Source organism: Pleurodeles waltl, chromosome 1_1 (genome assembly GCF_031143425.1).
Source record: "Pleurodeles waltl isolate 20211129_DDA chromosome 1_1, aPleWal1.hap1.20221129, whole genome shotgun sequence".
Taxonomy (NCBI): Eukaryota; Metazoa; Chordata; class Amphibia; order Caudata; family Salamandridae; genus Pleurodeles; species Pleurodeles waltl.
The window spans coordinates 469,045,538-469,059,118 of record NC_090436.1 but is presented as its reverse complement, the minus strand read 5'-3'; positions in this window follow the sequence as shown (position 1 = coordinate 469,059,118).

Sequence of the window (13,581 nt, the reverse complement as noted above, 5' to 3'; positions counted from 1 at the left end):
GATTTTATGGATTTTAATGGTTCAATTATTTTAATATTTTGTTTACATATTGTTCTATCTGCTTGTATGGCAACAGCCGAAATAAAGGCTAATTAATTTAAAACAAATATGTATAGTTTTAATGTTTGTTTTTCCCTATTTGGAATTAGATCAAACATAAATGAATTGAAAATTATCTGTACTTTGTTAAAGTATTGTCAATATAAGATGCAGACACATTTTTCATCCTTTACAACAATCAAATACGCAACAAGGCTGATGAACCTTTGGACCCAGAAAGATGCGTGGTGAACCATCAACAATACTTCAACACCACCCCAACAATTTAGACACCATGACCAATGTGGCCACAGAAGGAAAACCCTAATCAGGAATAAAGTTAAAAGATTTATTACAAACACAAGCTCAAAGGCATGTAGACAATGTGCAAAACTAAATAATTAGGATACATAATCACCAAGGGTTGACAAAGGGGACAAAATAAATTCAGGTGAACTAACATCAACAAAACTAAGCATTCAAGAAGAATAATACATAACGTCAATAATAATATCTCTGATGCAGATATAATACGTTGTTGAGATTTAACAATCATTAGTCAATTCAAATTTGGGTGGGTCAATAATGCTTGGCTGGGCACAGGTCAAACCTACAGCTAACCAAATTAGGGAAATACATGTGAGCAAAATACAAAAGTACAAAAAGGAAAAAAAAAAAATTTGGAAAACAAATAACCCGGGTTGCAGGTCGCTAACTAAAAAGAAAAAGCAAAGTGTCAGCATGGTGGAGTTTCTAACCTAAAAGGACTTTTCAAGAGGCAATGACAGAGAGGAAGATACCTCTCCAAGGGATACAGCATTCAAGGAATCTTCATCAGCAAAGCATCTGGTCAGCATGGACAGCAGCATGGCATCTGCAAGCATCAGGAAATCCTCTTGGGCTGACCAAAACAAGACTGCTTCTGCACAAATTTAGAATGTAAATTGGCGTATCAATTCACAAAAAGAGTTCTGATTTGTCAAAGTGTAAGGCATCATCTAATCATCAATTATCACCAGTCTCCAGATTGCAACAGTTCAACCATTTCCAAAGCCTCTCATGAGAACCCCCCCTTTCTGTGTGACTCCAAGCTGGTTTGAAACAAATTAATATGACCTCAGTCCATGTTCCTGCACTCTAACATTCTCAGGGACAATTGGGTACAACTTTCCACAGTTAAACAATAGACTAATTACCAAAGGTCTTTGCTTCTCATGGGAACAAAATCTGAAAGACAACTTAACGTTATGCAAAAAATAAGTCAACACTTGACTGCAAGGCCTGTAGGCCACAGTTTTGCTAACACAAGAAAAAATATACAATGCACTTAATTCATTCTTTTAGTAAACCACATATAAAATGCAAACGTATAAATTTAACATTATTAATAATTTCTCAGTATAAGTAAACATTTCATTTAAAAAAAAAAAAGATTTGTTATTGCATTACATTAGGTATAATAGAGAGTTAAATTCTTTTCTCTTGCACATATTTTTAAAGTCAATAATCTTTCATAAATCACAAGATATTTATTATAGTTTCCATAAATACTATTAGTTTAGTGTCTAAATTACATTTTAACATCACCTTTAACCTTCCAGCATGTGATTTCGTTAAAAAGGTACCTAATTTAAACTTTGAAATACAAATAAATGTACATTTAAATTGCATGTCAGTGCAGCTTTTTGTTAGTTTTTCCACTCTTTATGTTCATAAAATAAAACTTTCAAAATTCTGATGAGTTTAGTAACACAAGGGATAGCGCTACAATTTACGCTCTATCAGTCCCCCCTTTGATAGCGAAATACGCCATTGCAAGATGCTAAATTCTCATTTCAATGAGACAAATCCGAATTTTGATGACTTATTCTGGTAAGCTCTGCTATAATCGTCCTTTCTTTTGAGGTTACAATAATAAATGTTTCTGCTACTCTCCATTTCTATCTCCTCTTTCATTTGCTTAGTGTTGGCTCTTTTCTCTTTCAGTAGCTTGTAAACTACAAGTGTACCTATGATACACAAAGTCACAATAAACAGGAGTCTCAAGATGGTTCCTACTATCCCTTATCCCGTGTTCCCAAACCATTTTCCAATGGCAAAAATACCACTTCCAATAGCTTTCCATACACTGGTGGCTGTCAGACTTTTCAGTTTTCTTTTCAAATCAGTCCTGTTTGCAATGTACTTTCTTATCTCTTTACTATTGTCAGGTATGTATGTGCAACAATATTGTGAATGTAACTTTTTACAGACTCTCCCCTCCTTTGAGACTAAATTGTCTAACATAAGACAATTATGCAAAACCATTGATCTCCCAGCAACCCTCTCTGTTTCCATTATCAACTTGGCTCCTGCAGTGTTAGTAGACAGTTTGCCTACTATTGTTGACAACTTCCTAACCTTGAGATAATTCAAGACTACTCCCACTGATGGAATTATGGCACCAAAAATATCATCTACTATCTCTGAGGCACTTGCTTCTCTTTAAATTCTGGAGTTTGATCTCTCTTCTCGGACTGGATCATTAATGTTGTCCATATGAAAATTCAAAAAAACTAGTCCTAGGTAACATGCTCCATACCTGCCTTTTGGCAACTTGTGATAAACTTTTTTCACACTTATAAAATATACACCTTACAGGGTGGGATCCTGTCCATTTAACATAAAGGTCCATGTTTTTTATAAACAAAAACATGTAAACATAATGTGTATCTGTCTTTGGTCTATGTACACATAATTCCCCTACATGATGTCAACATAAATCTAAGAATACTTGACTCTTGCACACTGAATGTGTCGATGTTTTTCCCACTTTTGCAAAACTAGTCCCTTTCTATTTTTGCTTTCATTGCTCTCCTTCTGTCATAAACTTGCCCAATGAACTCTTTTTCTACAGAATTAAGTATGCAGGTGTAGGTGGCTGGCCTGATTTGTAGTGGGTACCAAAGATACTTACACCTTATACCAGGTCCAGTTATCCCTTATTAGTGAAATGTAGTCAGTGTCTAGAAGCCAGGCTCTCTAGGGGTAGCTGAAGCTGAGCAGCCAAGGCTTATATAGGAGACATGCAAAGCTCATGCAATACCACTGTAATCACACAATACTTACAAACGTGTTACAAAAATAAAGGTACTTTATTTTGGTGACTCAAATGCCAATAATACCTTAGAGACTATACTTCCTTAGGAGGTAGGTAATATACACAGGTTATACACTAGAATTCAGAAATAGCTGTAAAAACAGTTAGAAAATAGTGCAAATAGTGAAAATCACCATAGATAGCAATAGGCCTAGGGGGAACACAAACCATATACTAAAATAGCGAAAGCTGGTTTCCCACCTAGGCAAGTGTAGTGTGTAGAGGGGCACTGGGAGTTTAAGAAAACACCAAAGGTAAGTAACCACTACCCTCCCAAGACCCCAGGAAAACAGTAAGTCTCCTACAACACACAAGAACACATCATACAAGATTTTGCAAAACCAGAAGAGACTGCAAGACTCCAATGATGGATTTCTGGACCTGAAGACCAGTGGAAGAAGGGGACCAAGTACAAGAAGCATTGAAGAGTCCATAGAGAACAGGAGCCCCTTCTAACCTGGATGAAGGTGCAAAAGGAGAACCACAGGTGAAGAACAGTCAGTACTGCACCCAAGGAAATGGATGCGGGTTCCTGGATGGTGCAGATGATATCCCATGCCGGATGGAAGATTGCAGTCTGGTTTGCTTCACTGGATTCGGCCAAGAAGCCTTGGCACACGCAAAGCTCAGGGTTAGTGGAATATGGTGCTGCCTGGGAACAGGAGGGACCTGGTGGCCTCTACCCAGGAGGGGAGACAGAGGGGGCTCTCAGCAAATTCAAGGAGCCCTCAGAAGACCAGACAGCATGAACAGGAGTCCCACAGCATGAGGACAAAGAAGGTGCAAAAGGAAGCCCACGCAGCACGACACAAAGGGATCCCACGCCGCCGGAGAACCACTCCAGAAGCTGTGCGTCACAGGAAGCAGTGCTGGGGGATGGAGCTGTGCTGTGCACGAAGATCTTTGTGGAAAGTCTAACACAAGCCTTGGCAACTGCAAATCACACGATGCATGGGGGTACTGTCTTGCGTGGTGAAGCAAGCTCTTACCTCCACCAAAGTTGGATAGCTGGACCTTACGACCATCAGGACCACTTCAGTCTACCACCAGTGTTGCTGGATCCATGCACTTCGTCAGGAGAGGGGACCCAGGCCACCGGTCATCACTGCAGAGGGGTGCCTGCTGAAGCAAGGAAGTGGCTCCTTCACTTCAAGGGAGATTCCTTTGCTTCTTCTGGTGCAGGCTGAAGACAGGCAGTCCTTGGAGGATGCACGACTTGGAACCAGTTGCAGTTGCTGGCAGGAGCTGAAGATACAGCGTTGCAGAAGTCTTGTTTGCTTCTTTGTTGCACTTTGTAGAGTTACTGGAGTGTCCAGATGCAGCTTCGTCGGTAGAAGATAAAGTAAACGATGCAGAGGATTCCGGCTGGAGTCTTGCAATCTGAATCTGAGGAAACACCCAGAGGAGAGACCTTAAATAGCCCTGAAAGGGGGATTGGTGAGCTACACAGGTAAGGACCTATCATGGGAGGACTCTGACATCACCTGCTGGCACTGGCCACTCAGATGCTCTGAGAGTGCCCCACCACCTTGGAATCCAAGATGGCAAAACCCAGGGACACTCTGGAGGAGCTCTGGGCACCACCCCTGGGGTGGTGATGGACATGGGAGTGGTCACTCCCCTTTCCTTTGTCCAGTTTCATGCCAGAGCAGGGACTGGGGGTCCCTGAACCAGTGTAGACTGGATTATGCAACAAGAGCACCATCTGTGCCCTTCAAAGCATTCCCAGGGGCTCTAGGAGGCTACCCCTCCCATGCCTGTAACATCTATTCCCAAAGGGAGAGGGTGTAACACCCCTCTTCCTAAGGAAATGCTTTGTTCTGCCTTCCTGGGATCCAGCTGTTTGAGCAACAGGAGGGCAGAACCCTGTCGGTGAGGTGGCAGCAGCTGTGGCTGCCTGGAAAACCTCAGAATGCTGGCATGCCTGTACAGGTGGTCTACTGTGGAGCCCCCAGAGTGCATGGAATTGTAAAACCAATTCTAGAATTAGTATTGGGGTACAAATCCCAGATGCTAGACACCTTACATGGCCATATTCAGAGTTAACATTGGGAAGCTGGACATAGGTTTTGAGCTATGTCCAGTGCACATGTAAAGTCTGGGAAAATGGTCCTGAACAATGTGGGGGCACCTCTGCTAGTGCAGGGGTGCCCTCACACACAGGTAATTTTTACCTAGCCTTCAGGGTTGGAAGGCCTGACATATAGGTGACTTATAAGTGACCTGGTGAACTGAAAATGGCTGTAAAAGGGTGCATGCACCATTTCACACAGGCTGCAATGGCAGTCCTGCAGAAGCCTTTGCATGGGCTACCTATGGGCGCCAATAGTAATGCTGCAGCCCATAGGGATCTCCTGGAACCCAATGCCCTGGGTACAGAAGTACCATATACTAGGGACTTATAAGGGGGCACCAGTTTGCCAAATTGGGATGAAAAACTGGGTTACCAGTATGTAGTGACAAATTTAGGAACAGAGAGAGCATAAGCACCGGGGTCCTGGTTAGCTGGATCCCAGTGACACAGTCAAACACACTGACATCAGGCGGAAATAGGGGGTAACATGCCAAAAAGAGGGTACTTTCCTACAGCAGGTCAACTTATTCTTGGGGGCATACGGTGTTCCGAAAGTCAATGTAGGCTCAAAGAATCCTCCCACAATGTCAATGTTTTTCGCATTAGCAATATTACTCAGGTGCTCCATGCTAGGCACAAAAGGAAACACTAGATCATAGTTTGAAAAGAAGTATAGAAAATAATCCTGCTGATACAATAGCATTCGTAACAGATTCAAGAAACTCCATATGTTAGTGGCAAGCTGTGATAAGTGATGCTTTCTGTACTGATAAAGGTATTCTCGTACAAATATCACAATCTTGGACTTCCATGGTTTCAATGTATTGATACAGTAATTTGTAATATACCTGTGATATTGAATCTCCCTTGGAACTATTTGTGTGTAAAAGTCTCTCAACTTCATATATTTATATCTTAATCTGTGAGTGAATTATCTAAATGTGGGACAATTAAAAAAACAAAATCAAAAGTACAAAAGCAGCTTTCATTTATTTTATTGCCTCTTCTAGGCTTTCTTTCTTTGAGCAAAGCACATTCAAAAACAGTCTCTTCAAAAACAAAAAACAAAAAAGTTCATCAAGAGTTTCTCTTACTTCCAATTATTCAAGAGGTCTAACTAAAAGTTAAAATGTCTCTATTAATAGACCATCTGATAATCACTGATTTGCACCTTCAGCAATGAGATTTTAAAGTTCAGTTTTAATGCAATTTCAAGTGCCAAAATGTTCAGCTGGAGAAAAATTGTTAACATATAAGGCAACAAACTCCTTTTCCCATTCATCAGTTGTGAAATAATTCCATTTGGGTGCAGAGTATCTTCGACTTGGCACTATTTTGTTTTTTTTTACCTCCTTGTAATACGACCCTCAGTTTCATTGTCATTTCAATCTGATTCTTCAGTTACTTCAGCTATGGAAGGAGGCACTTTTATCAGTGGCTCTGTGTTTTTCTCGGGTCACTGATCTTCTGTTACAACTCTTTTCTTTGACACAACTGGGTTTACAGCGTGATTGGAGCTAGCAGGAGTCACCTGACTCTGTCACAACCCTTCTGTACCTTCAACTGCTGTTGACATGCTCATATTTTCACCAGACTGTGCATGCTCTGCATTAGCCACTTGTCCAGTCCCCACAGCTTGGCTAGGCCAGCCCCTTTCTCTCACTATAACTGACTCTTCAGGAACAGACACTGTTTCATTAAGAGAACTTGGAACTTTTCATGTGTGGTTTGCATGAATCCAGTGCGGGAGACCAGCACACTTCACAGCTGTTGTTGTCACTAGAACAACCTGATATGGGCCCTTCCAACACAGATTCAAGCATGCCTTTCTTACATGTTTTTTCATCAATACCAAGGTACCAGGAGTCAGGTTGTGATAAAGTTTTTAGTGCCATTGTGCAGTTGCATCTCTAACATGGCAATACAAAGAACAAACCACATCAGCTAGTCCTCTGCAATAATCCTGAACCAAGTCATCTGCAATGTTCACAAGAGCATTTGCAGACATTGCTGGCAATCTCGTTGCTCACCCCATGATGATCTCATGTGGCTACAAGTCTGCCTTTCTGTCAGGTGTGCTGTGCATACTCATCAGGACAAAAGACAATGCATCTGGCCATTTCAATGTTGTAGATGCACATACTTACGCCAGTTGAGACTTCAGCATTCCATTTATCTGTTCTTCTGGTCCTGAAGTTTCTGGTCTCTCACTGCAATGCAATCTTCGCTCAACTTGGAATGCTGCACATAATAAGTTAAGGATCTCACTATTGAAATTAGTTCCTTGGTCGTGCTAGAAATGGGGTCTTTGGTTGGCAGTCCGTTTGCACTCTGTCCAAGGAGGAACTCTCACTCTAGTCAGGGCAACAAAGATACACACTTAAGAAAACCGCTGCTCACCCCCTTAGTAGCTTGTTACAAGCAGTCAGACTTATCTCAAATGCAATGTGTAAAGTATTTGTACCAAAACACACAATAATACAGTGAAAACACTACAAAATGGATACCACATCAGTTTATAAAAATAGCCAATATTTATCTAAATCAAACAAGATCAAAACGACAAAAATCCAACATACACAAGTAAAGTTCTGAGTTTTAAATTAAAGGGTCTTACTCCATAGAAAACAATGGATGCTACATAAATTACCTGGTTTGCGTAAAAAATAAAGCCACACAGGAGAGCGGGTGACAGAAAAGTCAGCGATGTGTTGATTCCTTACTTGCAAGTGAGGCCATGCATCATTTCTTCTATGCTCGGGTAGGCGATGTGTTATTTTTCCCTCCTGCAAAAGAGTGATGCAATGATTTCCGGATGGGCACCTCGGGTCTGGGCAGGTTCACATCAATTTTGACACCCAGCGGTGATGTGTGCATAATCTGGCCCCACGGTGATACTATGCTGAGTGAGGCTTGCATTGATTTCAGCAGCTGCAAGTGGGTGTTGCGTTGTTTCTCCAGCCCCAGTGTAGGTGATGCAGTGATTTCCTAGCTGCGATGCAGGTGGTGCGTTGATTTCTTGGCCACAATGCAGGTGGTGCGTTGTTTTTACAGCTGCGTTGCAGGTGGTGCATCAATTTTTTCCCTGCATGCCTGCTGTGTGTGGATTTCCCCCTTACTTCCACCACATCCACCTTTCAAGGGTCCTGGAACTTGAGTGGGTACCACTCTGCAGGGTAGGAGTCTCAGCAGTGAGTCCAGGTGCTGGCGGAGGAGGTCTTTGATGGCCCTGTGACTTCAAAACAGGAGGCAAGCTCAGACCAAGTCCTTGGAGACGCTTCATAAGCAGGAGTATATCACCAAGTCCAGTCTTTTCTCTCTTTCAGGCAGAAGCATCGACTGCAGGCCAACCCAGCAAAGCACAGTCACAGGCAAAGGGGCAGTTCTCCTCCTCCAGTTCATAAACTCTTCTCCTTGGCAGGGATTCCTCTTGGTTCCATAAGTAATCTAAAACTCTGGGGTTTTGGGTCCACTGCTTATACCCCTTTTTTGCCTTTGAAGTTGACAAACTTCAAAGGAAAGTCTCTGTTGTTGACAATATCCTGCCATTCCTAGGACTGGCTCCAGACACACACCGGGGGGGTGGAGACTGCATTGTGTGAGGGCAAGCACATTCCATTCAGGTGTAAGTGTCAGCTCCTCCCTCCACTGTAGCCCAGATGACTAATCAGGATATGCAGGCTACACCCTAGCTCCCTTTGTGTCACTGTCTAGTGGAGATTGATTCAAAAACAGCCTAACTGTCAGTCTGATACAGACAGGGAATAGACAACCACGCAGAGTCACAGAATGGTTTGAGTAAGAAAATGCCCACTTTCTAAAAGTGGTATTTTCAAACTGAAAATCTGAAAAACAACTTTTACCAAAAGTTGTATTTTTTTAAATTGTGAGTTTGGAGATATTTAAAGATATTTAAAGGCAGCCCGCATTTCAACCTATGAATAAAACAATTTGCAAGTGTCTGGAACTGTCTGAATCAGGATCTGTGCAACTGGAGTAGTTGGCACATTTGAAACTGCATTCTACATTGCTTCATTACTCGTTTCTGCCTCAACTGAATGCTACAATGGAGAACGATTTATCAAAAGCTGATTTATGAACTCATCTTCCAAATCATTTTCATATGTGACTGTCTTTTTACCCTCGTCTTCTGCTGTCTGCTGTCTGATGTCTGCCTTTGCTATCTGTTTCTTTCAAGTCTTAGGTTTTGTACTCCTATCACCTTCTTCTGTAATAGCTAGAAACATTCTCACTCCATCTACTATTTCTGCTTCCACATTTTTTGTTCTGCATCCTATCTAGCTTCTTCTAATGTCTTAATTGCTTTCTGCATTCTATTCTCAAATTTTGTCGATGATCTCCGTCTTGCAATATGCATCAAATTGTACGGGTTCTGGAGGCTTTGATTCGTACATTACTCTCTTCAATTTATCTAACACTAAATGTTCCAAAATGAGGAAAAGATAATGAACCCTCTTTCTCATTTATTTGACACCACTGTTTAAGCCATACATATGACAAACTCCTTTTATTGATTCTTCCTCATAAGCTGGGTTCCCTCTGGTAGTACATCTTCACCCTCACTAACTGGATTAAAACAAATCTCCCATTAACACACTTCTTAATGCCATGAACATGAGAGCTCTCATGTTCCATTGCCTCAGGTCCAGCTGAGGCAGCAGCATTCAGTACAATGCCAGGTATTGTAGCATCAAGACCCAATTGATCCTCAAAGAGCGACTCACAGGAAGCTTCCCGCAGCAAATGCAATCTCAATGTGCATGTCTGGTAATGAGCCCTCAGCATGAACACCAACAGATCAGCAGGAAGTTATGTGCTGCATAGCAAGACACACTTCTGGTGCATGCAGGAAAGGGCACCACCAGAAGAGAAGGACAGGCTGCACACAAGTGAAAATGGGTCTGAATGACAGAGACCATTTGCACTCCAGTTCATCCAGGAGATATGCTCTAAAGTACTGTTGCACTGGTCGTAGTGCCATCGGTCCTACTTGTTGAGTTGGGGCAGCCATTGCGAAGAAAGAATAGGGAAGGCAAAATGCTGACAACTAATGCCAAAGTAATAGGAAATCCCTAGAAAACACTAGAAAAACACTAGAAAAAAATGAGTGTATGGCTAAAGGTATGATGCCAAATATAGAGGAAAAGGTACTCACAAAACTGGAACAAACAGTCTTAAAGAAATGTACAATCCCAATGGTGTCAGAGGCATTCAATATTCCCCCAATTAACTAACTGGAATGTTTAGGAAGTTTTGGCCCATATTTATGAAAAAGTGTCACATCATGATGTGCCACTTTTTATGTGCGCTCCCCACTGACACCTAACAACACCATGTTTGCATTGTATTTATAACATGGCGCTCCATGGCAGTTGTTAGTACAATACCATCAACATAATTGATGCTATTGTGTCTCTGGGCTCTGAGCAGGCTTAAAAATGATGCCAAAATGGTGCAGTGAAATATGTTAAACTTCTCTGTGCCATTTTTGTGGGCCTCCTAGAACCAGAACATCCCCCTTCCATACATTATGCCTTGTACAGGCATAATGTGGCACAAGGGGTTACAAAGTGGTACAATGCATGCATTGAAAAGGGAAAGGCGCAGGGAAAGGGCCATCTTAGCATCAAATAAATTATGAAAAGGCGGCACTAAGGTGAAACAAGGGGCTCTTAAATATGTTCCTTGGTATTTAAAAGGGACTGTATCTCTGCAGATGACTTCGTCACTTGGATCAAATAGGTCTCCTGGGCAGATGTGAGCACAATGTGTTTTTGAACTAAAAGAACTTTCAGTCTGATTAGCTTGTCAAAAGATTTACATTTCAAGTATCAATATGAGGCCATATCTTTGCTACTTTCGTCCATGGCTTTGAAGGAAAAAGCACAATACTGAAAAAGGTGACAATTTGGGAGACGGAAATGACATAGGCAGTTCTGGCTCTCATTCCACAACAGTTCTCTTTGTTCAGAACAACATAGCTCCCATTTGAGAGCACCTGGAATGCTGGACGAATCAAAGGGACTGGAATTCCCTTCAGATAACAGACTAAGGGCCAGATTTGCACCCCCTAGCATCCCCTAATGCCACCATGGGTCTGCCGTATCTAACACACGGCACACCATGGCAATCGGGTTTTTTTAACGTCTGCTCTGAGCAGGAGTTAAAAGTGGCGAAAAAAATGACACAAATGAATCTCTTATGAACGCCCCCTTTACATACAATATGCCTGGCACAGGCATAATGTAGAGCACAAATCTTACGAAGTGGTGCAAAGCATGCATTGCACCACTTTGTAAATTTGGCACTGTGATTTTGACTAGTTGGGCCACATTACAGTAAACAAATTACGCTAATGTTGCGCAAGGAGGCATGGGAGCTCTTAAATCTTCCACTAAATTTGCTACAGAAGCATTGCATGCTCGGTGCAATTACAACTGCTTACAAATCATTGAATGGCTTACAGAAGTCTCACACTCAGTTACGCTAAGAAAGACCTCTTTCATGGCACTGAAACATTTACACTTGAAGGGCATCTCCCCTACCTCATGAATGTAACTATCTCACAGCCTTCTCATATCTGCCTACAGGATCATGCTTCAAGCTCAAAGTGAATTAAAGTGTGGAAATAGGTAGATTAATAACCCCATAGTTTAATCAGACAGCACATGGTGTTTTTGCCACAGTAAAAGGCAACTTTTCAAAGTTAAGCATCGCATTAAAATGCTTCATTCTTTTTTTGCTGTCACATTAAATTAAATTCTGCAAACAGGTGTTTTGGAGCTAACATATTGCCATTGTATGCAACACTTGTTATTACTTGTAACGTCCAACCTAACTGTGTAATGGGCATTAGTAGACTTTGTCCATGTTGTAAAGACAACATGCCATTTTGTATAGTGTCTATTTTAGAAAAAACTATATTCTTGAGGGTGTATACGTGGTTGGACAAGGTGTTCATTCATTATCGTCAAATTTCATTGTAAATTGCATATAAGAAGTGCTTTTTTTGCTGTCATCTGGGGTCCAACATAAAATCGTGTTGATCTGTATCTTTTGATAGGAGACGGAGGTGCTCTTTTACGGCTTCTAGTGAGGAAGATTTCAGCCACTGTTGGCACGAATTCCGTACACTATGGCGATCATTACAACATTGGCGGTAAAAGCCGCTTACCGCCATGCAGAAGAACGGCAACACACCGCCGCGCCCGCGGAAATACGCCACAGCCATTATGACCCACAGCACGGAATCCGCCAATATTCACACAAGTCCGCCACACCAAAGGTCAGTGATAAACTGGCGAAAACAAATCCCCCACCGTCACGCCAACAGAAATACGCCCACACTATCACGACCCACGAATCCACGCGGCGGTCTTTCACCCGCGGTATTCCATTGGCGGTACACACCGCTGCGCTCAAAATACACACACTCTTACAAAACACAGCCACATTGGACAATTCGAAATACACACACCTGATACACATACACCCACCACTCCCACACACCCAATACAATATAAAACACACACCTACATCACCCACAAACCCCTATGACCACAATTGAGAAAGAAGCACAGAGAGAGACACCACCATCAACAATACTAGCATCCACAGGCACACAACACCATCACCCACATAACTTCCATGCACCTCACACAAGACCCCACTATATATCAGCACACTTATCACCACACACACCACCTCACACATCACCAACACCACCCCATGGCACGGCAAAGACACCCCAGGTTCTCGGAGGAGGAGCTCAGGGTCATGGTGGAGGAAATCGTCTGGGTAGAGCCACAGCTATTCGGATCACAGGTGCAGCACACCTCCATTGCAAGGAAGATGGAGCTATGGCGAAGAATAGTGGACAGGGTCAACGCAGTGGGACAGCACCCAAGAAATCGGGATGACATCAGGATGAGGTGGAACTACCTACGGGGGAAGGTGCGTTCCGTGGTCTCAAGACACCACCTTGCACTTCAGCGGACTGGCGGCGGACCCCCACCTCCTCACCCACAACTAACAACATGGGAGGAGCAGGTCTTGGCGATTCTGCATCGTGAGGGCCTCGCAGGAGTAGCAGGAGGAATGGACTCTGGTAAGTCCAATCTTAACTATCACATCCCCCACCCTACCTGCATGCCATCACATACCCCCACCCTCACCCTCACCCCATCACTACTACTCCTCACAAATGTTCCACTATCACAACCCACACATCCCAACACCAAGCCCTGCATGCAACAACAAAGCATGGACACCCATCACTAAAGCATTCCCACTGCACATACCCATACAC